This window comes from Anomaloglossus baeobatrachus, chromosome 4 (genome assembly GCF_048569485.1).
Source record: "Anomaloglossus baeobatrachus isolate aAnoBae1 chromosome 4, aAnoBae1.hap1, whole genome shotgun sequence".
Classification (NCBI taxonomy): Eukaryota; Metazoa; Chordata; class Amphibia; order Anura; family Aromobatidae; genus Anomaloglossus; species Anomaloglossus baeobatrachus.
The window spans coordinates 565,722,260-565,749,037 of record NC_134356.1 but is presented as its reverse complement, the minus strand read 5'-3'; the positions used below and the strand labels follow the sequence as shown (position 1 = coordinate 565,749,037).

The 26,778-nt window shown below is 47.5% G+C and overlaps 1 protein-coding gene across 3 annotated transcripts in view; it reads right to left on the bottom strand.

The window, feature by feature from the left end:
- Positions 1 to 24,717, bottom strand: part of LOC142304045 (gonadotropin-releasing hormone II receptor-like) — a 159,190-nt gene extending 134,473 nt beyond the window's left edge. For 2 of the 3 annotated variants that reach the window (XM_075346027.1, XM_075346029.1), the window contains exon 1: positions 24,543 to 24,717. The gene's annotated coding sequence lies outside the window, so the exon portion shown is untranslated. Of the gene's footprint in view, positions 1 to 22,876; positions 22,913 to 24,542 lie in introns of those variants that run through there. The other variant, XM_075346028.1, reaches the window with a different exon arrangement.
- Positions 24,718 to 26,778: the final 2,061 nt, after the last annotated feature.

The following is a 26,778-nucleotide window of genomic DNA, read 5'->3' as shown; positions in this document are numbered from 1 at the left end:
TGTATAGAATCAGCCTGATAGTGCCAGTATAGCACTGTATGTATAGAATCAGCCGGATAGTGCCAGTATAGATCTGGTTTTAGGTTATACACGAAAATCCTGGTGATTGGTTAATTTTAAGAACTGACGGACACAGACAGAAAAGGGCCCCTGTGCAACAACAAAATATGAGCCCTTTGCAGCCCAAAAGCACAACAAAATGCACAATTCCACCTGCTTTGGTGGTAGAGGTGACCCCCCCTAACTCTTGAGCCCCTCTGCGGCCGCACAGGTTGCACTAATGATATGTCCAAGCCTGAGGTTGAGGAAAGTGAAGTGCTTTATTTTGCTCACTTTATTATTGTTGAATTGACAATATGTCTGTGCCTATATATGATTATAAATACAATGTATATGACACACTCTGCAGTTATTATTATTCATACAGCTGGCAAATCAGTTTTCTTATTTATTGGAAATAAGTTTCCGTCATTGACTTCTAATCAGAATGAAATGTAATGGGAAACCTTTATTGAACACAATGGAGTTTGATCAAAGGCTAATTAAGCTCAAACATAAAGGGGAAGGGTGTGAGAGAGTTCACAGCTGAGATCTATGGATATTACACCATTTAAAGGGATTGGCCACTTTATCTTGTCAGTGCACATTTCCTCACAAACTGTCCTGCATTTCTGTCCATAAAACGGAGATGGACAGAAATGGAGATGTATGTGACCAGACCTGTTCATCAGCCTCCTCCCATTGTAAAACACCTTGCAGGTAAGCTGCTTTTCTATTGGAGGAGGTTGATAAATTGGTCTGGTCACATAATCGTAAACCAGCAGATATAAGTGCAGGAAGCTGTAAGAAAAGAAAGTGGGCAACCCCTTTAGGGGACACTCAGGCCTTTGTAAACCTAGGATTTACTGTACGTACACCTGTCTACAGAACTTCATATAGTGCTTCTAATTTCAGAAAATGTTAAAAAATATAAAAATACTTTATAATATATCTTATCATAAAAATCTCTTCCTTGTCCAATTATGAGCTATTTTCCCCACTCTGCCTCCTAAACTCATTATAAAAACTAAAATAGAGAACAAAACAAAAACAGTTCATATCTACCTTGGTCAAAACAGATTGCTTACTGAGTAGAGTTGAGCGCGGTTCGTGGTTCGTGGTTCTCCAGTTCGCGGCTCGAGTGATTTTGGGGCATGTTCTAGATCGAACTAGAACTCGAGCTTTTGCAAAAGCTCGATAGTTCTAGAAACGTTCGAGAACGGTTCTAGCAGCCAAAAAACAGCTAAATCCTAGCTTGGTTTCTGCTGTAATAGTGTAAGTCACTCTGTGAATCAAACTATTATCACATTTCAGTGTATAGTGTGCGTGAACAGCGCCTTCAGATCACTGCTGTTTCTATAATGGCGATCGCCATTTTTTTTTTTTTTTTTCTTGTCTTCCTTCCCTAAGCGCGCGCGTCTTGTGGGGCGGGCCAGCATGTCAGCCAATCACAGACACACACACACCTAAGTGGACTTTGAGCCAGAGAAGCAACGGCATGTGTGATAGGATCTGCATGTCACATGTCCCTGCATTATAAAACCGGACATTTTCTTCACGAACGCCATTATCTGCCTTCTGCGTCTTTGGTGTCAGACATCAGTGTCGCAGCTCCGTCCTCCTGAGTCCTATCGCCGATACAGCTGTATGCGCTGCATACACAGCGTTAGACAGCTTAGGGAGAGCACATTCTAGCAGTCCTTTTAAGGGCTCAAAGCGGCAGGGTCAGAGAGCCATAAGTGACAGGTCCTGCAAACAGCAACAGCGTCTGTGTAGCCCAGGTCAGGGATTTCCTCCCTGCATTTCACCATTAGGAGGGAATAGAAAGGCAGGCTTCCATTCCTCTACCCAGAGCACCACAATCCTGCCACTGTACCCTCTTGTCCTCTGCACACTCCAACTCATTCTAAGTAAGCCATTATACTAGCAAACACTCAGTGTACCTAGTGGCATCCTAAACGTGGCTATTGGACTTTGCTATAGTCCCACTAGTGCAAAGACATTTGCAGAGCACGTCTGCCTGCATTGCACACTACAACTTTTTTAAACTAAGCAATTTTACTAGCAAACACTCAGTGTACCTAGTGGCATCCTATACGTGGCTATTGGACTTTGCTATAGTCCCACTAGTGCAAAGACATTTGCAGAGCACGTCTGCCTGCATTGAACACTACAACTTTTTTAAACTAAGCAATTTTACTAGCAAACACTCAGTGTACCTAGTGGCATCCTATACGTGGCTATTGGACTTTGCTATAGTCCCACTAGTGCAAAGACATTAGCAGAGCACATCTGCCTGCATTGCACACTCCAAGTTTTTTAAACTAAGCAATTTTACTAGCAAACACTCAGTGTACCTAGTGGCATCCTATACGTGGCTATTGGACTTTGCTATAGTCCCACTAGTGCAAAGACATTTGCAGAGCACGTCTGCCTGCATTGCACACTCCAAGTTTTTTAAACTAAGCAATTTTACTAGCAAACACTCAGTGTACCTAGTGGCATCCTATACGTGGCTATTGGACTTTGCTATAGTCCCACTAGTGCAAAGACATTTGCAGAGCACGTCTGCCTGCATTGCACACTACAACTTTTTTAAACTAAGCAATTTTACTAGCAAACACTCAGTGTACCTAGTGGCATCCTATACGTGGCTATTGGACTTTGCTATAGTCCCACTAGTGCAAAGACATTTGCAGAGCACGTCTGCCTGCATTGCACACTACAACTTTTTTAAACTAAGCAATTTTACTAGCAAACACTCAGTGTACCTAGTGGCATCCTATACGTGGCTATTGGACTTTGCTATAGTCCCACTAGTGCCAAGACATTTGCAGAGCGCATCTGCCTGCGTTGCACACTCCAACTAATTATAACGAAGCCATTATACTAGCAAACACTCAGTGTACCTAGTTGTATCCTAAACGTGGCTATTGTACTTTTGTCAATTCACAGTATTGGAACGTTATTTGCATGACATCTGCCTGCATTGCACACTCAAACTTTTTGAAACTCAGCCATTATACTAGCAAACACTCACTGTACCTAGTTGTATCCTAAACGTGGCTATTGTACTTTTGTCAATTCACAGTATTGGAACGTTATTTGCAGCACGTCTGCCTGCATTGCACACTCAAACTTTTTAAACTCAGCCATTATACTAGCAAACACTCACTGTACCTAGTTGTATCCTAAACGTGGCTATTGTACTTTTGTCAATTCACAGTATTGGAACGTTATTTGCAGGACGTCTGCCTGCATTGCACACTCAAACTTTTTTAAACTCAGCCATTATACTAGCAAACACTCACTGTACCTAGTTGTATCCTAAACGTGGCTATTGTACTTTTGTCAATTCACAGTATTGGAACGTTATTTGCAGGACGTCTGCCTGCATTGCACACTCAAACTTTTTTAAACTCAGCCATTATACTAGCAAACACTCACTGTACCTAGTTGTATCCTAAACGTGGCTATTGTACTTTTGTCAATTCACAGTATTGGAACGTTATTTGCAGCACGTCTGCCTGCATTGCACACTCTAACTTTTTTAAACTCAGCCATTGTACTAGCAAACACTCACTGTACCTAGTTGTATCCTAAACGTGGCTATTGTACTTTTGTCAATTCACAGTATTGGAACGTTATTTGCAGCACGTCTGCCTGCATTGCACACTCAAACTTTTTTAAACTCAGCCATTATACTAGCAAACACTCACTGTACCTAGTTGTATCCTAAACGTGGCTATTGTACTTTTGTCAATTCACACTACTGCAAATCTATGTGCAGCACCTCTGCATGACAACCTCGTGCTCTGTTTTTAATAAGCTATAATGATAGCACAAAATACTGCCATTTTGTGGCATCATAGAACTGGCTGTTGTATTCCATTAGTGCACCACTGGTGACAAGCTATTTCTAGCACCTCTACATCACACCCTCATGCACATTTTGCTACGCTAATGTTATAGCAAACTCATGGAATTCATTGCTGCATTTCATAATTCGGAGGGATAGAAAGTCAGGCTTCCTTTAGCTTTTCCTTCTGTTCATAGACAGCATCTCCAAGACAAATTTCCCCTCCACGTCTAAGTGTGGAGAGGCAGCTAGTGCGCATGCGTGTGCCGATGTACCCCAGCTGCAGCATAATTACAGTGTTTCGCCTAGTGAGTATGCTCAGCCTGACTGTGCCATTCCTGACGCTAAGTTTTCATTTCGGGATACAGCGCATGCTCCCACACTAAGTGTGAAAAGCCTCTTTGCACAGGTGCTTGCATTCCGTGCCGGGTATAAGTCCTGTTTTGGGCATAGACACCATGCTAAAGCTGATAGTCTTTTTTCAGAGACTGTATTTCATGCTACTGAGCATGCTCAGGCACTTCCTGCATCAGAGACTAGGTCCGGTAATGAACTCTTTGGCCCTGGCCCTGATGTGGGGGTCCCATATAGACCACAGGGCATCAGGTGTCCTCCCAAATGGCTTGCAGAGGCCCACACCTATGACTTGTCACCGCATTATTGATGCTCAGACGATGACTGGTGAGGTGTTTGGGTCATGGCAGCCATGAGGTCATCATTGAAGTTGCGTTTCCAAATAGGACGCTAGTTATGCCACTCATGACGTGTCACTCTACTTTTGTCTCCAGGAGGTGCATTGTGGTTCACCCTGGTTTGGGGCGGACCCAGGTTATAAAAGGGGCTGGAGCCAACAAGGAGGTGCGCAGTCTTCTATTATGCTCCGAAAGTGCACACCTCCATGTGTTGAACCCATTGCGGCTTTAGGCCAGAGGTAGGCAGGGATCGGGTGGTGGATGCAGGCCACCACCACAGTTGGTAACGCAGAACGGTTAAGACCAGCTCCTGTCCTAACAGTCCTGCTTGTGCAGCCCAGTGGCATTAACAGGCCTGCTGCTGCTGATGCGCCTGCTGTCCACAGGTGTGGCCCCTACGCACACGGTCAGCGTACTCAATGGCCCCTGTGTTGTTAACAGGGAGTTCCTGGGCTGGGTGGGCATGTGGACCCTGTGACGCTAACAGGGCTCACAGTCTCCAGATCCGAATGGCGTCTAACTCGGTTCAGGCTACTATTAGTTTCATAGCCACACAGCTCTGTATCCTCCACCAAACCTTCAAGTTGCCAACCTCTCCTTTTCCAACTGGGAGCACGGTGGACACTGACTGCTGATGGGGATATATACCTTTCTCTTTCTTTTCTTATTAATTTTCGTTATATAGCGGTCACAGATTATATACCACTTTATCCAAATCTGCCAGTCCCACTGTAACAGATGTTGTTTCTTCAGCAAATGTTACAGTTGCTTAACCACCAAATCCACGGACCAAAACTTTTTTCCCCTTTCCAACACACCTGTTCCCCTTTCCAACAGCATCTGTCCTTTTTCAACTCATTTTGGGATATGACCAAAAGTGCAACTGTGCAGGGACACCGTACTCAACGCCATCTCAGCACAGCAGCCATCCCTCGGTCCCTCCGATGTGGACAAGTAAAAGACCATTTCCTCCTATCCATGACAAAGCGTTGAGATTCACTCTGTGCAGCACTGGTGTTTAGTGGACAAGTAGATCTAAGATTGCGTACCACATTCTGCAGATACTCCTGTATACGTGCGTCTATTTCTATGGCAGGAATTAGTTCGCCAAATTTTGTCTTGTACCGGGGATCTAACAGTGTGGCAACCCAGTATTCAGGATTAGTTCAAATTCATACAATCCGAGGGTCATGTAGGTAGTGCAGCAAGAAGGCGCTCATGTGTCTTGTGCATCCAGGAGGACCAAGTCCTTGGTGTGTTGGTGGCAGAGAGGTGAGAATCGTGCATCCTTCCTCTGCCCTCTCCCCCCAACCTCGCACAACCGAAATGTGAGCAAGCTCTCACTCATCTGCTGAGTCTTCCATGCCCATCGCCAGTTCGTCCTCCATTTCTTCATGGGCTCCTGCACTTTCATCAACACTTTTTGCTGATACTATGCGCCCTTGTTAATCCCTCTCCCTCACCATGACTGCCGCATAGGTGACGCTGACCATCTGGACCTCGTAGATCTTGTTATCCCTTCCGCATATGACTCCTCCTGTACTTCCTCCCCTTCCTCTTGTCCCAACACCTGACTCCGAATAATAATTACAGTGTGCTCCATCATGTAGATGACCAGAATTGTCACGCTGAGAATGACATTGCCAGTGCTAAACATCTTCGTCGACATTTCAAAACTGTGTAGCAGGGTGCATAGGTCCTTGATCTGACACCACTCCAGCAGCGTGATCTGCACCACCTCTGGATCAAGTTATCCCAGGCTATATGTCTTACCGTATTTCAGCAGGGCTCTGCGGTGCTGCCACACACGCTGCAACATGTGCAGATTCCAATTCCTGCGTGTCGAAACATCGCATTTACGGCGTTTAACTGCCAGACCCTAAGACTTCCGGAGTGATGAAAGTTGTTGAGCTGCTGTGTGCGCACGATGGAAGTGAGCACATAGCGAGCGTGCCCACTGCACAAGGCCATGTAGGCCGTGATGGTGTTTTAAAAATTGCTGGCGAATTCGGTTCAACACGTGAGCCCTAAAAGGCACGTGTGTCACATTGCCCTGAGGATGGCCCGCAGCCAGGTTTGCATCATTGCCGCACACGGCTGTTAAGTCACCAACGGAGTCCGCTCCGTCAATTTGTACTCCGGTCGCCAGGTGACAACGTGTTCCTTTCATGAATAGTGCTGATGATGGGAGAGTAGTCGATGCCAGCGGCGCAGGTGGACGCAGGTTATGCTCACCCACTGGGCTGCATTACCTTGACAGATGCAGAATCTCTGGCTGAATGTAGCTGGTGGGTATCTCACAGATGAAATACCATCATTCAGCTACAACCAATGGGAAGACACCACACCCTTTTTTATGCCCATCCTGTCTGCAGACCACTGCCAGACATAGCTATGAACCTCTGGTTAATTTTACCCCCAGTTCAGTTTTATGATTTTGTGTGCTTGTTACCTGACTACTTTTCCTGCTTGCTGTTTATGTACCTTGTTGGCCGATACGCATTTCACCTCTGCTTGTTTTCTGATTCTTTCCTGGCCGTCCCATTCTGTTCCTGTTCCTCAATTAATGTTTTGACCCTGCCTGACTACTATTCTCTGTAATAGCGGTGTGACTCACATTTCCCATACATTTCAAAGTAAAACTTTGACCGCCTGATGGCATTGAGCTCTGCTGCCAGCATAGTAAGGAGGTGTGTGGTAGTCCTTGTGCGCAGTTGCAAGGAAGGGTGGCCTGACCACACAGGGTTTGCGCCAAGGTAGAGGACCCACACGAGGTTGAAGAGGCAGAAGCAGTGTATTAACTTCTACATACAGAACAAGGATTGAAACAACTCGTGGGGACGGCAAGACTTGTACAGCAGACCCTTCTCCATCTCTCACCATAGTTTGCCAGTGCCCAGTCAGTGACATGTAATGACCCTGTCTATGCTTACTGGTCCAAGTATCTGTGTTGAAATGCACCCTGTCGCACACAGATTTTCTCAAGGAAGTGGTGATGTTGTGTGCGACATGCTGGTGTAGCGCGGGCATGCTTTTCTTGGAGAAGCAGTGGTGATTGGGCATCTGGTACTGGGGCACAGCGACAGACATAAGGTCTGTAAAATCCTGTGTGTCCACTACGCGTAAAGGCAGCATTTCGGTAGCCAACAGCTTACAGAGGGATAGAGTCAACCACTTAGCTTTGTCATGGGTCGCAGTAAGTGGCCTTTTATTTGACCACATCTGAGGGACAGAGATCTGGCTGCTGTCTGTAGACGGTGTTGAGTAGGGTGTCCCTGGAAAAATGCAGGTTTGTGAGAAAAGTGCAGGCGGAGACATGATGTTGCCTTCATCTTGCCTTCAGATCTGTTCATCTTGTATCATTTTTAAAAAACACAGCAAGCAAGGGTTACTCCAAGCGGAGTCTACCTTTTTTCCCCAAATTGGGCACACAGACACCCCATCAGTGGCAGGACTTGTGCCCTAGTTGCAAACAGGATGTTTTGATTTGCATCAAGCACATTCCAAATCCACAAGCATTTACTCTCCCCAGGATGACACAGGGGTAGTAAATTCCTTCTGGATCCATGACTTGTTCATTTTGATGAACGTCAGTCTGTCCACATTGTCACTGGACAGACGCGTGCGCTTATCTGTCAGCACACACCCAGCAGCACTGAAGACACGTTCAGAGACAACGCTGGCAGCTGGACACGACAAAATCTTCAAGGCGTAACTGGAGAGCTCTTGACATTTTTCTAGATTTGAAGCACAAAAGGAGCAAGGCTCCATTTGCAAAGTCATTGCATCGATGTTCATTTGGAGATACTCCTGTATCATCCTCTCCATCCGTTGACTATGTGACACACTTGATGTCTCTGGTGGCCTTGCAAAGGAGGGTCTAAAAAAATTATGAAAAGATTCCATAAAATTGCTGTTACCAGCACCAGATACGGTCCTACTGGTACGGGTAGACTGTTGAAGATGACGAGGCCGTCCCATGTTTGTCAAGTTACAACTGGGAGAATCACTCCCTTCACCTGCACGGTTGTTTGGTGGAAAAGCCGAGCTAAGATCGAGTAACAGCTTCTGCTGATACTCCTGCATACGTGCGTCCCTTTCTATGGGTGGAATTATGTCACAAAATTTGGACTTGTCCCGGGGATCTAATAGTGTGGCAAGCCAGTAGTCATCATCACTTCTAATTTTGACAATACGAGGGTCATGTTGGAGGTAGTGCAACAAGAAGGCACTCATGTGTCTTGCGCAGCCATGCGGACCAAGTCCACGCTGTGTTTGTGGCATAGAGGTGCTAACCGTTCTTTCTTCCTCTGTCATCTCCCCCCAACCTCTTTCAACTTAAATTTGACCAAGGTCCCCCTCATCAGCTGAGTCTTCCATGTCCATGGACAGTTCGTCCTCCATATCTTCATGTCCTCCTGCACCTTCCTCAACATCTCGCCTGCTACCATGCGCCCTTGTTGATCCCTGTCCCCCATGGTCCCATGCCTGCCGCGTTGGTGATGATGAACGTCTGGACCTTGGTGATGTTGTTGTGTCTTGCGCATATGAATCCTCCTGTAGTTCCTCCCCTTCCTGTTGTCCCACCCCCTGACTCCGAATAGTGTTTAGCGTGTGCTCCAGCATGTAAATGACTGTAATCGTCATGCTGATAATGGCATTGTCAGCGCTAAACATATTCGTCGCCATGTCGAAACTGTGCAGAAGGGTGCATAGGTCCTTGATCTAAGACCACTCCATCAGGGTGATCTGCCCCACCTCTGCATCTCGTTGGCCTAGGCTATACGTCATGACGTATTGCACCAGGGCTCGGCGGTGCTGCCACAGTCGCTGTAACATGTGGAGAGTTGAATTCCAGCGTGTCGCCACATCGCATTTCAGGCGATGAACCGGCAGGCCGAAAGACTTCTGGAGCGATGCAAGTCGCTCAGCTGCGGCGCTTGAACGGCGGAAGTGAGCACTGCAGACAGTTTCCGTGCCCTGGTCAGAAGGCCATCTAGGCCGGGATAGTGTGTTAAAAATTGCTGGACAACAAGGTTCAACACGTGAGCCATACAAGGCACGTGTGTCACCTTGCCCAGGCGAAGGGCCGCACCCAGGTTTGCAGCATTGTCGCACACGGCCTTACCAGGCTGCAGGTTGAGTGGAGACAACCATTTATTAAACTCGGACCGCAGAGCTGACCACAACTCCTCAGCTGTGTGACTCTTATTCCCAAGACATGTCAAGCTAAAGACCGCCTGATGCCGTTGCGCTCTGCTGCCAGCATAGTAATGAGGGGTGCGTGATTCCTTCTGCGCAGTGAGAACGCTGGTGGCCTGACCAGGCAGGCTTGGGGCGGAGGTGGAGGACCCAGATGAGGTGGAGGATGCAGAAGCAGTGGCGGAACTTGGACAGACAGAGGATTGACACACAAGTCGTGGGGACGGCAAGACTTGTGCAGCAGACCCTTCACCATCTATCACCATAGTTACCCAGTGCCCAGTCAGCGACATGTAACGTCCCTGTCCATGCTTACTGGTCCAAGTATCGGTGCTGAAATTCACCCGTTCACACACAGAGTTTCTCAAGGAAGCGGTGATATTGTGTGCGACATGCTGGTGTAGCGCGGGCACACCTTTCTTAGAGAAGTAGTGGCGACTAGGCATCTGGTACTGGGGCACAGCGACAGATATAAGGTCTCTAAAATCCTGTGTGTCCACTAGGCGGAAAGGCAGCATTTCTGTAGCCAACAGCTTACAGAGGGATAGAGTCAACCTCTTCGCTTTGTCATGGGTCGAAGGAAGTGGCCTTTTATTTGACCACATCTGAGGGACAGAGATCTGGCTGCTGTGTGTAGACGGTGTTGAGTAGGGTGTCCCTGGAAAAATGCAGCTTTGGGAGGAAAGTGCAGGCGGAGACATGATGTTGCCTTCATCCAAAGTTGGTGCTATCGATGTCTGAGAGAGCTGTACACACTCACTTGTTTCCCCTTCCAAACCAACTGACGACCTACCAAGCAAACTGCCTGTTGCGGTTACAGTGGTGGAAGTTGTGGGTGGAAAAACAGGTGTGACAGCTGTCCCCACAGTCCTAGAAGATGACGAGCGCGCGGATGCCCTGGAAGAGGCAGGCGGTGGATGGTTGGCTCCACTAGGCCGCATTGCAGCACGGTGAGCTTCCCACCAGGCCATATGATATTTATTCATGTGACGATTCATGGAAGAAGTTGTCAAACTGCTGAGGTTTTGACCTCTACTAAGATAACCATGGCAAATGTTACAGATCACATAATTTGGCTGATCTTTTTTTATGTCAAAAAAGGACCAGGCTAGGCAAGGCTTAGAGGCCATGCGACCTGTTGATCCACCCCGAATAATGCTCAGAGGCAGAGTGGTGGCTGAGGATGCAGTTGTAGACGTGCTACCAGTGCTCCGACTGTGTCCAGGAAGGCGCCAGGTTACTTCGACGTCGGTTGCATCCTCCTCCACCGCCTCTATTGACCTCCTCGAGTGTCTGACTGTGGGTTGACAGTAGGTGGGATCTAGAACTTCATCATCAATTGTTGTGTTTGCACTCCCCTCCCCCTCAGACCGAGTTTCTTCTTGCCCTGACCGAATATTTAAGTTGTCATCCCAATCGGGTATCTGCGTCTCATCTTCATCAGTATGTTCCTCATTGCCTATAACCACAGTTGTTGGAAAGGCAGCATTTTGGTAGCCAACAGTTTGCATTTTATGAAAGTCAACCTCCAAGCCATGTCATGCCCTTCTAAAAGCATGTATAACACAGCGAGGGGACTCCAACCACAGTCTCCCTCGTTGCCACTCACTGGGCCACACACACCCCACTTGACTGGCATCGGTTGAGCCCCCTTTTGAAAAAGAAAAAGATGCTTTGCATGAAGCACTCTCAAAAATACGCGTGCCTTTCCCGTCCCCTGGCTGACCCCGGGGAAGAAAAGTCCTCTGAGAGCCATGACTTGTTCATCTTGGTTCTTTTAGAAACACAGCGAGGGGACTCCAACCACAGTCTCCCTCGTTGCCACTCACTGGGCCACACACACCCCACTTGACTGGCATCGATTGAGCCCCCTTTTGAAAAAGAAAAAGATGCTTTGCATGAAGCACTCTCAAAAATACGCGTGCCTTTCCCGTCCCCTGGCTGACCCCGGGGAAGAAAAGTCCTCTGAGAGCCATGACTTGTTCATCTTGGTTCTTTTAGAAACACAGCGAGGGGACTCCAACCACAGTCTCCCTCGTTGCCACTCACTGGGCCACACACACCCCACTTGACTGGCATCGGTTGAGCCCCCTTTTGAAAAAGAAAAAGATGCTTTGCATGAAGCACTCTCAAAAATACGCGTGCCTTTCCCGTCCCCTGGCTGACCCCGGGGAAGAAAAGTCCTCTGAGAGCCATGACTTGTTCATCTTGGTTCTTTTAGAAACACAGCGAGGGGACTCCAACCACAGTCTCCCTCGTTGCCACTCACTGGGCCACACACACCCCACTTGACTGGCATCGGTTGAGCCCCCTTTTGAAAAAGAAAAAGATGCTTTGCATGAAGCACTCTCAAAAATACGCGTGCCTTTCCCGTCCCCTGGCTGACCCCGGGGAAGAAAAGTCCTCTGAGAGCCATGACTTGTTCATCTTGGTTCTTTTAGAAACACAGCGAGGGGACTCCAACCACAGTCTCCCTCGTTGCCACTCACTGGGCCACACACACCCCACTTGACTGGCATCGGTTGAGCCCCCTTTTGAAAAAGAAAAAGATGCTTTGCATGAAGCACTCTCAAAAATACGCGTGCCTTTCCCGTCCCCTGGCTGACCCCGGGGAAGAAAAGTCCTCTGAGAGCCATGACTTGTTCATCTTGGTTCTTTTAGAAACACAGCGAGGGGACTCCAACCACAGTCTCCCTCGTTGCCACTCACTGGGCCACACACACCCCACTTGACTGGCATCGGTTGAGCCCCCTTTTGAAAAAGAAAAAGATGCTTTGCATGAAGCACTCTCAAAAATACGCGTGCCTTTCCCGTCCCCTGGCTGACCCCGGGGAAGAAAAGTCCTCTGAGAGCCATGACTTGTTCATCTTGGTTCTTTTAGAAACACAGCGAGGGGACTCCAACCACAGTCTCCCTCGTTGCCACTCACTGGGCCACACACACCCCACTTGACTGGCATCGGTTGAGCCCCCTTTTGAAAAAGAAAAAGATGCTTTGCATGAAGCACTCTCAAAAATACGCGTGCCTTTCCCGTCCCCTGGCTGACCCCGGGGAAGAAAAGTCCTCTGAGAGCCATGACTTGTTCATCTTGGTTCTTTTAGAAACACAGCGAGGGGACTCCAACCACAGTCTCCCTCGTTGCCACTCACTGGGCCACACACACCCCACTTGACTGGCATCGGTTGAGCCCCCTTTTGAAAAAGAAAAAGATGCTTTGCATGAAGCACTCTCAAAAATACGCGTGCCTTTCCCGTCCCCTGGCTGACCCCGGGGAAGAAAAGTCCTCTGAGAGCCATGACTTGTTCATCTTGGTTCTTTTAGAAACACAGCGAGGGGACTCCAACCACAGTCTCCCTCGTTGCCACTCACTGGGCCACACACACCCCACTTGACTGGCATCGGTTGAGCCCCCTTTTGAAAAAGAAAAAGATGCTTTGCATGAAGCACTCTCAAAAATACGCGTGCCTTTCCCGTCCCCTGGCTGACCCCGGGGAAGAAAAGTCCTCTGAGAGCCATGACTTGTTCATCTTGGTTCTTTTAGAAACACAGCGAGGGGACTCCAACCACAGTCTCCCTCGTTGCCACTCACTGGGCCACACACACCCCACTTGACTGGCATCGGTTGAGCCCCCTTTTGAAAAAGAAAAAGATGCTTTGCATGAAGCACTCTCAAAAATACGCGTGCCTTTCCCGTCCCCTGGCTGACCCCGGGGAAGAAAAGTCCTCTGAGAGCCATGACTTGTTCATCTTGGTTCTTTTAGAAACACAGCGAGGGGACTCCAACCACAGTCTCCCTCGTTGCCACTCACTGGGCCACACACACCCCACTTGACTGGCATCGGTTGAGCCCCCTTTTGAAAAAGAAAAAGATGCTTTGCATGAAGCACTCTCAAAAATACGCGTGCCTTTCCCGTCCCCTGGCTGACCCCGGGGAAGAAAAGTCCTCTGAGAGCCATGACTTGTTCATCTTGGTTCTTTTAGAAACACAGCGAGGGGACTCCAACCACAGTCTCCCTCGTTGCCACTCACTGGGCCACACACACCCCACTTGACTGGCATCGGTTGAGCCCCCTTTTGAAAAAGAAAAAGATGCTTTGCATGAAGCACTCTCAAAAATACGCGTGCCTTTCCCGTCCCCTGGCTGACCCCGGGGAAGAAAAGTCCTCTGAGAGCCATGACTTGTTCATCTTGGTTCTTTTAGAAACACAGCGAGGGGACTCCAACCACAGTCTCCCTCGTTGCCACTCACTGGGCCACACACACCCCACTTGACTGGCATCGGTTGAGCCCCCTTTTGAAAAAGAAAAAGATGCTTTGCATGAAGCACTCTCAAAAATACGCGTGCCTTTCCCGTCCCCTGGCTGACCCCGGGGAAGAAAAGTCCTCTGAGAGCCATGACTTGTTCATCTTGGTTCTTTTAGAAACACAGCGAGGGGACTCCAACCACAGTCTCCCTCGTTGCCACTCACTGGGCCACACACACCCCACTTGACTGGCATCGGTTGAGCCCCCTTTTGAAAAAGAAAAAGATGCTTTGCATGAAGCACTCTCAAAAATACGCGTGCCTTTCCCGTCCCCTGGCTGACCCCGGGGAAGAAAAGTCCTCTGAGAGCCATGACTTGTTCATCTTGGTTCTTTTAGAAACACAGCGAGGGGACTCCAACCACAGTCTCCCTCGTTGCCACTCACTGGGCCACACACACCCCACTTGACTGGCATCGGTTGAGCCCCCTTTTGAAAAAGAAAAAGATGCTTTGCATGAAGCACTCTCAAAAATACGCGTGCCTTTCCCGTCCCCTGGCTGACCCCGGGGAAGAAAAGTCCTCTGAGAGCCATGACTTGTTCATCTTGGTTCTTTTAGAAACACAGCGAGGGGACTCCAACCACAGTCTCCCTCGTTGCCACTCACTGGGCCACACACACCCCACTTGACTGGCATCGGTTGAGCCCCCTTTTGAAAAAGAAAAAGATGCTTTGCATGAAGCACTCTCACAAATACGCGTGCCTTTCCCGTCCCCTGGCTGACCCCGGGGAAGAAAAGTCCTCTGAGAGCCATGACTTGTTCATCTTGGTTCTTTTAGAAACACAGCGAGGGGACTCCAACCACAGTCTCCCTCGTTGCCACTCACTGGGCCACACACACCCCACTTGACTGGCATCGGTTGAGCCCCCTTTTGAAAAAGAAAAAGATGCTTTGCATGAAGCACTCTCAAAAATACGCGTGCCTTTCCCGTCCCCTGGCTGACCCCGGGGAAGAAAAGTCCTCTGAGAGCCATGACTTGTTCATCTTGGTTCTTTTAGAAACACAGCGAGGGGACTCCAACCACAGTCTCCCTCGTTGCCACTCACTGGGCCACACACACCCCACTTGACTGGCATCGGTTGAGCCCCCTTTTGAAAAAGAAAAAGATGCTTTGCATGAAGCACTCTCAAAAATACGCGTGCCTTTCCCGTCCCCTGGCTGACCCCGGGGAAGAAAAGTCCTCTGAGAGCCATGACTTGTTCATCTTGGTTCTTTTAGAAACACAGCGAGGGGACTCCAACCACAGTCTCCCTCGTTGCCACTCACTGGGCCACACACACCCCACTTGACTGGCATCGGTTGAGCCCCCTTTTGAAAAAGAAAAAGATGCTTTGCATGAAGCACTCTCAAAAATACGCGTGCCTTTCCCGTCCCCTGGCTGACCCCGGGGAAGAAAAGTCCTCTGAGAGCCATGACTTGTTCATCTTGGTTCTTTTAGAAACACAGCGAGGGGACTCCAACCACAGTCTCCCTCGTTGCCACTCACTGGGCCACACACACCCCACTTGACTGGCATCGGTTGAGCCCCCTTTTGAAAAAGAAAAAGATGCTTTGCATGAAGCACTCTCAAAAATACGCGTGCCTTTCCCGTCCCCTGGCTGACCCCGGGGAAGAAAAGTCCTCTGAGAGCCATGACTTGTTCATCTTGGTTCTTTTAGAAACACAGCGAGGGGACTCCAACCACAGTCTCCCTCGTTGCCACTCACTGGGCCACACACACCCCACTTGACTGGCATCGGTTGAGCCCCCTTTTGAAAAAGAAAAAGATGCTTTGCATGAAGCACTCTCAAAAATACGCGTGCCTTTCCCGTCCCCTGGCTGACCCCGGGGAAGAAAAGTCCTCTGAGAGCCATGACTTGTTCATCTTGGTTCTTTTAGAAACACAGCGAGGGGACTCCAACCACAGTCTCCCTCGTTGCCACTCACTGGGCCACACACACCCCACTTGACTGGCATCGGTTGAGCCCCCTTTTGAAAAAGAAAAAGATGCTTTGCATGAAGCACTCTCAAAAATACGCGTGCCTTTCCCGTCCCCTGGCTGACCCCGGGGAAGAAAAGTCCTCTGAGAGCCATGACTTGTTCATCTTGGTTCTTTTAGAAACACAGCGAGGGGACTCCAACCACAGTCTCCCTCGTTGCCACTCACTGGGCCACACACACCCCACTTGACTGGCATCGGTTGAGCCCCCTTTTGAAAAAGAAAAAGATGCTTTGCATGAAGCACTCTCAAAAATACGCGTGCCTTTCCCGTCCCCTGGCTGACCCCGGGGAAGAAAAGTCCTCTGAGAGCCATGACTTGTTCATCTTGGTTCTTTTAGAAACACAGCGAGGGGACTCCAACCACAGTCTCCCTCGTTGCCACTCACTGGGCCACACACACCCCACTTGACTGGCATCGGTTGAGCCCCCTTTTGAAAAAGAAAAAGATGCTTTGCATGAAGCACTCTCAAAAATACGCGTGCCTTTCCCGTCCCCTGGCTGACCCCGGGGAAGAAAAGTCCTCTGAGAGCCATGACTTGTTCATCTTGGTTCTTTTAGAAACACAGCGAGGGGACTCCAACCACAGTCTCCCTCGTTGCCACTCACTGGGCCACACACACCCCACTTGACTGGCATCGGTTGAGCCCCCTTTTGAAAAAGAAAAAGATGCTTTGCATGAAGCACTCTCAAAAATACGCGTGCCTTTCCCGTCCCCTGGCTGACCCCGGGGAAGAAAAGTCCTCTGAGAGCCATGACTTGTTCATCTTGGTTCTTTTAGAAACACAGCGAGGGGACTCCAACCACAGTCTCCCTCGTTGCCACTCACTGGGCCACACACACCCCACTTGACTGGCATCGGTTGAGCCCCCTTTTGAAAAAGAAAAAGATGCTTTGCATGAAGCACTCTCAAAAATACGCGTGCCTTTCCCGTCCCCTGGCTGACCCCGGGGAAGAAAAGTCCTCTGAGAGCCATGACTTGTTCATCTTGGTTCTTTTAGAAACACAGCGAGGGGACTCCAACCACAGTCTCCCTCGTTGCCACTCACTGGGCCACACACACCCCACTTGACTGGCATCGGTTGAGCCCCCTTTTGAAAAAGAAAAAGATGCTTTGCATGAAGCACTCTCACAAATACGCGTGCCTTTCCCGTCCCCTGGCTGACCCCGGGGAAGAAAAGTCCTCTGAGAGCCATGACTTGTTCATCTTGGTTCTTTTAGAAACACAGCGAGGGGACTCCAACCACAGTCTCCCTCGTTGCCACTCACTGGGCCACACACACCCCACTTGACTGGCATCGGTTGAGCCCCCTTTTGAAAAAGAAAAAGATGCTTTGCATGAAGCACTCTCAAAAATACGCGTGCCTTTCCCGTCCCCTGGCTGACCCCGGGGAAGAAAAGTCCTCTGAGAGCCATGACTTGTTCATCTTGGTTCTTTTAGAAACACAGCGAGGGGACTCCAACCACAGTCTCCCTCGTTGCCACTCACTGGGCCACACACACCCCACTTGACTGGCATCGGTTGAGCCCCCTTTTGAAAAAGAAAAAGATGCTTTGCATGAAGCACTCTCAAAAATACGCGTGCCTTTCCCGTCCCCTGGCTGACCCCGGGGAAGAAAAGTCCTCTGAGAGCCATGACTTGTTCATCTTGGTTCTTTTAGAAACACAGCGAGGGGACTCCAACCACAGTCTCCCTCGTTGCCACTCACTGGGCCACACACACCCCACTTGACTGGCATCGGTTGAGCCCCCTTTTGAAAAAGAAAAAGATGCTTTGCATGAAGCACTCTCAAAAATACGCGTGCCTTTCCCGTCCCCTGGCTGACCCCGGGGAAGAAAAGTCCTCTGAGAGCCATGACTTGTTCATCTTGGTTCTTTTAGAAACACAGCGAGGGGACTCCAACCACAGTCTCCCTCGTTGCCACTCACTGGGCCACACACACCCCACTTGACTGGCATCGGTTGAGCCCCCTTTTGAAAAAGAAAAAGATGCTTTGCATGAAGCACTCTCAAAAATACGCGTGCCTTTCCCGTCCCCTGGCTGACCCCGGGGAAGAAAAGTCCTCTGAGAGCTATGACTTGTTCATCTTGGTTCTTTTAGAAACACAGCGAGGGGACTCCAACCACAGTCTCCCTCGTTGCCACTCACTGGGCCACACACACCCCACTTGACTGGCATCGGTTGAGCCCCCTTTTGAAAAAGAAAAAGATGCTTTGCATGAAGCACTCTCAAAAATACGCGTGCCTTTCCCGTCCCCTGGCTGACCCCGGGGAAGAAAAGTCCTCTGAGAGCCATGTCCACATTGTCAGTGGACAGACACGTGTGCTTATCTGCCAGCAGACCCACAGCAGCACTGAAGACAGGTTCCGAGAGAACGCTGGCTGCAGGACACGACAAGATCCCCAAGACGTACGTGGCGAGCTCAGGCAATTTATCAAGATTGGAAGCCAAGAATGAGCAGGGCTCAAGTTGCACAATAATGGCATGTTTCCTTGCATATACTCATATATCTGTGTGTCCTCCTCTTTTTCCTTGTCCAGCTCTTTTGTTTTCGCATGAGTATATGTCCTTGTCACTTTCCCATGTGTTGTGAGTTGTTTGTGACCTTTTGGACACCTTTGAGGGTGTTTTCTAGGTGTTTTTCTGTGTTTGTGATTGCCTGCCATTGTTTCCTATGCAGTTCGAGTTCGGTTCGTCGAACGTTCGACGAACCGAACTCGAACGGGAGGTCCGTTCGGCGAACCAACCTCGAGCCGAACCGCGACCGGTTCGCTCATCTCTATTACTGAGGTATCAGGTTACAGCTTTTATTATGCTTTATGGACAGGAAAATGGTAAAGAGGAGAGAGGAGCAGAGTGATGCACAGGCTATGAGGCACACACAGATCCAGCAGCAGCTTTCTAGCAGATTACTTAGCTTCTTCCTGAACTGGATTCACAGCTACACTGCTTAGTACTTTTTAATGTCTCCCATGCTGCTTCTGCTTTGTGTGTGTGCTACAAAGAAAAATAAGAGCAGGGATTCTTCATCTCTCTGTGCACTCAGTCAGGGCCGGCGTCAGCACCCGGCATACCCGGGCAAATGCCGGGGCCCTGTAGGGCTGGGGGGGCCCACTCGGCCTCGTCACTTCAGCTGCCCCCGGGTCCTGCCCATTCTCCTTCAGTTCTGCTGCCCCCGGGCCGAATTCCAGGGACTGCAGTCCTCGGCAGGAATTTGTGGCTGCCGTCCCTTAGCCAGTTTCACACTTGCGTTGCAAAAAGTGTGATAATAAAGTCCACGGATTCCAGTGAACGCGTTGCGTTAAGTTTTCTTTAGCCGAGAGAGCCCTCATCATCACCGCACACATCCCAACATCACCGCACACATCCCGACATCACCGCACACATCCCGACATCACCGCACACATCCCGACATCACCGCCCACATCTTCACCACACACATCCCGACATTACCGCACACATCCCGACATTACCGCCCACATCTTCACCGCACACATCCCGACATTACCGCCCACATCTTCACCGCACACATCCCGACATTACCGCCCACATCTTCACCGCACACACCCCGACATCATCGCACACATCCCAACATCCCAGCACACATCCTGACACTACAGCCCTCATCATCACCGCACACACACCGGTACTACCGCACCCATCATCACCGCACACACACCGGCATTACCTCAGTGACGTCCCCGCTGACAGCGTGATTCACTTCAGTTGCTGTGTGGAGCTCACAGGAGCGGCGGTGTTCTACTGCAGCTCCTGTCAGCTTCATGTAGCAGAGCTTGATGCGAGACCTCGTGTGGATTACGCCGGACCTGGGGGGTTATTTGGGGATTTTAATAAAGTGGTGAAAGAGGGTGTTTTTTTGTCTTTTATTCCAAATAAAGGATTTATTTCGGGTATATGTGTTTATTTACTTTCACTTACAGGTTAATCATGGAAGGTATCTCGGGGAGACACCTGCCATGATTAACCTAGGACTTAGTGGCAGCTATGGGCTGCTGCCATTAACTCCTTATTACCTCGATTGCCACCGCACCAGGGCAATTCGGGATGAGCCGGCTTGAGTCCCAGAACTGTCGCATCTAATGGATGCGGCAATTCCGGGCAGCTGCTGGCTGATATTTTTAGGCTGGGGGGCTCCCCATAACGTGGGGCTCCCCATCCTGAGAATACCAGCCTTCAGCCGTGTGGCTTTACCTTGGCTGGTATCAAAATTGGGGGGACCACATGCCGTTTTTTTTTAATTATTTATTTATTTATTGTACTGCACAATATAGACCTGCCCACCGGCAGCTGTGATTGGTTGCAGTGAGACAGCTGTAACTCAGCGTGGGGGCGGGTCTGACTGCAACCAATCATAGGCGCCGGTGGGCGGGGGAAGCAGTGAATATGAGATTGAATAATGAGTGGCCGGCATTTTCAAATCAGGAGAAGCCGCCAGCAGTGTGAGTGTGTCTGTATGTTTGCAGCAGAGCAGTGTGTGTCTGTATGTATGCAGCAGAGCTGTGTGTGTCTGTATGTATGCAGCAGAGCTGTGTGTGTCTGTATGTATGCAGCAGAGCAGTGTGTGTGTCTGTATGCAGCAGAGCTGTGTGTGTCTGTCTGTAGGCATGTATGATGTGTATCTATGTATGTCAGTGTATATGACTGTATAGATTTGTCTGTTTATATGTATTTTGTGAGTTTGTCTTTAAATATGTATATGTACGTATCTGTGTATGTGTGTGTGTCTGCGTGTTTATGGGGCCCACTGGGACTCTTCCGCCCGGGGCCCACAAAAACCTGGAGCCGGCCCTGCACTCAGTATTCCAGACATTATACACAGTACACAGTGACTCTCCTCCCACTAGCTCAGAGAGAACTGGACACTGGAGATTGAGGCTGCAGAAGGAAAACTGGGGAAAATTGCTGGATACAAGTAATAATGGCCAAAAAAAGTGTTATTTCTTATGTACACACATGACAGCCTATCCTGAAGAGTTATCAGAAATGACTAGTATGCTATAAAAATGATACACATAAAGGGCCACAAAAGCCTAATGATACTAAAAGTTCCCAAATCGTGAAGCACTAAAATGTAAAAATCTGTTTAAACTATCAGATTAAACAAACACTAATGGGAGATGTAAGAAGCCTTGAAGCTCTGTCCTCTATTTAAACTATTTTATTTTCTAACTAACTATGGGGGTGACACACCCACCAGGGCCATGGGGTACTCGGAATTGGATTCTGTTGCAGGTCACAGCAGCAGGGCCCGACTCCATGACCCTTGCGGTGTCTTTTAAATATCAGGGATATATTTACAGGGGAAATGAGTCGTGACGCCATTTGTGCTATTCGGCAATGTATCGCCGACGCTGCTGGATTGGACCACTGGGGTAGATGGTGATGTAGCTATGATGGTACAGCTCCCCACAGGTGGAGCAGGGCCCCAGGGAAACCGTTATAGTCGTCTATGATGGGGGAATGTTTGTGTAGCACGGGGCTGGCGGCACAGACAATGAATCCAGGACACAGCGGGGTACAGTCATGGCGTGTTTACTCACAGTTCGCAATTCCAGATTGTCAAATGCTGTCCTTAGAGTGCTAAGTCCTCGAGTCGATCCCCAGGTAATTTTGATGCATTTACTGTATCTGGTGTCCCTTTCTGCAGTCCTTTTCCTTGGTTGTCTTCCTGCGCTGGCTTTGCCCTCCTGCCTTGCGCCTCAACTCCACTAGTCTGTTGCCGATTCCCCCTTGCAGCCGAGTCCCTCCACACCGGTGCGTTGGATGTGGATGCGAGCCCCATGGGTAGATCTTTCACTGCCCGTGTCTCTGGGACCCTTTCTTCCTCTCCTGCTTCCTTCTTGTCCTGGGACGAGTTCCTCCGGCTCCAGTCCTCAGAACCTCTCCTTCTCTTCTATTCACACTACTCCTCTTCTCTCCGTGTCCGTCTCTCTCTCTCTCCTCTCCACTACTGTACACTTCCTTGTCTCCTTCTGTTCTGCACTCCTCCTTCTTCCTACAACTCCACCTTCAGACAGGCTCAGGGGCTGTGCTCTCCCTTAGGAGCAATCTTGCCCTAACCCTGGCCCGAATTGGTGTGTGGACAACAGACTATATCCCCTCCTTACCCGAGAATGGGATACCACACCTCTGGCTGAGGTGCAGTACCTCTGTGGCAACTGGACCCTCAGGGGCGCCACAGGGGTACTTATTATTCAAGTATGTAGAGTACAGGAAAAGTTAAAGGGAACCTATCATTTGTAAAAATGCAACTAACCTGCAAATATGGGGTTAATGCAGGTTAATAGCATTAGAAACCTGCCCAGCGCCTACACATTGAACCCCACTGCTGGAAATCCTCCTGACAGCATTTCAGTCACAGGGGAGGGGATTCAGACACGGCTCTGTGTATGGAGAGCGGTGGCTGTAACCACCCTCTCCGCACTGACTGACAGCCGCTCTGCATTAGAACCTGATGTCAATCAGTCCGGGGGGCATGGTCACAGCTCCCACTCTCCATACACAGAGTGGTGACTGAACAACCTCCAACACCACCCCCATGACTGACACCCAAAGACTGCCAGGAGGATTAAAGTTAATTTCCTCCCAGCAGCGGGGTTCAATGTGCAGGTGTTGGGCAGGATTCAAACACTATGAATTTACAGATTAACTCCATATCTGCAGGATAATAGAATTTTTACACGAGAACGGTTCCATTTAAAATATATACTTTACATATAAGAAGAACATATTGTTATAATCAGTGCTTCCTGATTAAGTGCGTCATGAAAACAGTTACATACCTACAAGGTTTCTTGCAGTAGTTTTCATGAATATTTTCTCTTCCCCACTGTAAAATGTTGAGTATTTTCCATATTTTCATGCATTGTTTATTGTTTCATTTTTTCTTGAATAATGCAGAATTAATAAGTAGACACCATGCAGTTCTTCTTCTGGTAAGTGATCTGTCTCAGAACAGAGAACACTTTTACTTTCCTTCTACCAGATGCTCATGTCATTTCCACTTACATTTTACAAATTGCTCATCAGTTGTGGCATCTCGGGGACCCGGACTGTGGACTCCTCATTTAATGTTAAACATCTCTTCCTATATAAAGGAAAAGGGGCTTTCAGTCAAATCTATAAAACATCCAATTCTCTGACTGCATCAGATCATGTGATGCAATGCCAAAGAAAAATGGGGTGAACAACTAAAATATAACCATTGGGTTACAATTCCAAAGAGATCCCCTTAATCCCTCATCCAAATAGATGCGCTGGACACTCTCCATAAATATCTAATGTCTGCAGAGAGTTAACTGCAGTACCCGGAGGCGCTTTCTATCCCTAACTTCTGCCAGTGAGTTGGAAATAAATTGCCCCACAATTCCGTTCAAAATAAGGAGCTTAAGGTGTCACAGATCTGTAGAGAAGAATTATTTCAGCCTTTTTCCTACTAAGTAACTACACAGCCTGGTATAGGGGTGATTAATGAATTCCTACAGAGCTGGGATATGGTGTCTGTCTCGTTACATTGTGTTTGTGAATAGAATGAATGGATTTATATCAGATATTTCCAATGATTTCTTAATTCTGAGCTCTGTGTACGCGTAAGTCGGATTATACTCATTGATGAATGAATATTTATGATTGAAAGGGAATAAATAAAATTCAGATCAATTAATTTAATTGCTTTTTAGCAAGGCAAATGTCATAAAATGCAAAATTCTTTAAAAAAATCTTGCTTCATCTCTGATTGACAGAAATATGCAGAAAAATGTCAAGTAAATTACGTAATAAGACAAAACCAAAGTGTTACTACATGAACGATACTGATAGTTATTCATTCTATGTGATATTGTGTCAAATGGAGAAATCTGCACCTGACTCTATAGGTAAAAGGTACTAAAGGTGCTAAAGGTGAAACGGTGTTATTTTATTAATATGTATGTGGGAAAAACTATAAAGTAAAATGTGAAAATATATCTCTCCTCTCTATTGTATGTATATGTAGCAATACGCTATATGGATATTAATATATATATATATATATATATATATATATATATGTGTATGTGTGTGTGTATATATATATATATATATATATATATATATATATATATGTATGTATATATACACTATAGATGGAGAAAGATAAAAATTAACAGATCACATATGCAGATGTACGTGTATATGTGTGTTATATATATATATATATATATATATATATATATATACACTCGTATATGGAGAGAGATAAAAATAATTAACAGATCACATATGCAGGTGTGTGTGTATATATATATATATATATATATATATATATATATATGTCTATATATATATATATATATATATTTATAGCTAGATAAAAATAAGCAACCGATCACATATGCAGAAGTACTTAGCAGACATGCCATGTAATTGTGACTGTGATATTAATAGTAAAGTATATAATTGGGCACTCACCAAATTCTGCTTTCTTGCTATATTGTCCAAGGACTATTCCATTTGCACAGAAGTCAGTAGAACTTGTGCTTGTTCTGTGCTGGTACCCAGGTCTGAGTCTTTACATCCTCTCTTTGCATACAACTATATCCCTGCTGATGCTTCATAGAGGCAGCTAAGCGATGAGCAGTGAATATTGTGGGAGGGGAGACAATGCATAAAGCCTGCACCATGCAGTCCATGAAAATAAAGTGCAGCTACGAGCACAGTAAGGTACCACAAGATGCACAATCCTCTCCATAAGGACCCCTGTAATGCCCCATATATGCATGGATAAAATACAAGGGTTTGGACAATAATAACATAGGAGATGCGGATGTATCAATTTATTAATGTATTTAATGTAATGTAATTGTGAAATTTTGGGGGGAAATGTGAAATAAAAAATAATGAGCGGTAAAGATGTAAGCTTCCAAAATTTTTGTTAGCAAAAGGCAGGTTGAAGAATATACTGATATTTTGAAATAAAGCTTAAAAGGTTTTTCTCAGGAGCCTAAATGGTTAAAATTGCAAAGTGCCTGTAAAACAAGCAACTTTACCTCTTATGAAAGGTACTTTCTGTTCTCCAGAGAGATATTTAATCCTATTGTATACCGCTCATTGCCAAGGTTACCTGCCACTTGTATCCTTTTTTTTTTAATACAGGGGCACAGTGTAGATTATATTTTTTAATTCAGGGTGCATAATATGGCAATTTCTTTATATTCAAGGGACTAAAGGGGGCTTAAAGGCGGCGTCACAAGCTACGATATATCGGGCGATATGCCGTCGGGGTCACGGATTCCGTGACGCACATCCGGCATCATTAGAGATATCGTAGCGTGTGACAGCTACAAACGACTGTTAACGAGCAAAAATACTCACCTGATCGTTGCTCGTTGACACGTCGTTCATTTTTATAATGTCGGTCACATTCCTGGATGCAGGTTGTTCGTTGGTCGTGAGGCAGCACACATCGTTCCGTGTGACACCCCGGGAACGACGAACACAGCTTACCTACGTCCCGCCGGAAATGCGGAAGGAAGGAGATGGGTGGAATGTTACGTCCCGCTCATCTCCGCCCCTCCGCTTCTATTGGCGGCCACTGTGTGACGTCGCTGTGACGCCGACTGTCCCTCCGCCTTCAGGAAGAGGATGTTCGCCGCCCACAGCGAGGTCATCCGGGAGGTAAGTACGTGTGACGGGGGGTTAACGACTTTGTGCGCCACGGGCAACTAATTGCCCGTGACGCACAAACGACGGGAGTGGGTATGATCGCTCGTGCGATCGCACGATAGATCGTCCCGTGCGATGCCGGCCTAAGTCCTCCATTAACTTCCATTATACTTGGATACTTGATTTGCACCTATCCAAGCATTCAACTGCTCTTAACGAGTACCGAGAACCCAAGTATGGTAGTGCTCACTCATCACTAGTAACAAGCCATCCAATCCACACAGGCAAAGAAATCAAACCATAGATATCCATAAATTAAGGTATGTGTAATAATGGGAAAAAGTATTGAACACTTGAAGAAATAGAGGTGAAAAAGGCCATGGAAAGTCATGACACCAGCTGAAACCTATCAGTAATTAGAAAGCAATTCTGCCACTTAGTTAAAAGTAATATTTTGTTCAACTGAAGGTCCTTTAAAACAATGTGTCATTACCAAGGTGTCACACATAACTTAAGTTATGTTTAATAATAAGAAAGGATTGATTGCTCTCAGAGAGAGAAACAAAATTATAATCTTGCAGTTCTGATGCCTTTTAATGGCTAACAAGGGTATCAAAACGTTGTTTCTTTTCACTAATAATGAGAAAGGACACAAGCTTACTGAACTTCATTTAATACTTGACATCGAAGCCTTTGTTGGTGATGACAGTTTCAAAACGCCTCCAGTATGGCGAAACTAGTCACATGCATTGCTCAAGCGTGATTATGGCCCCTTCTTCCACACAAACACTCTTCAAATCCTGAAAGTTCCGTGGGCTCCCCCTCCTTCTAAGAACGCTGATCTTTAGTTCCTTCCATTAATTTTCAATTGATTTCAGGATAAATGATCGGCTGGGCCATTCTAGTAGAATTATTTTCTTTCTCTGAAACCAACTAAGAGTTTACTTGGCTGTGTGCTTGGGACCATTGTCTTGCTGAAATGTCCACCCTCATTTCTTCTTAATTATTGTGATAGATGATAGCAAATTTTTATCAAGCATGT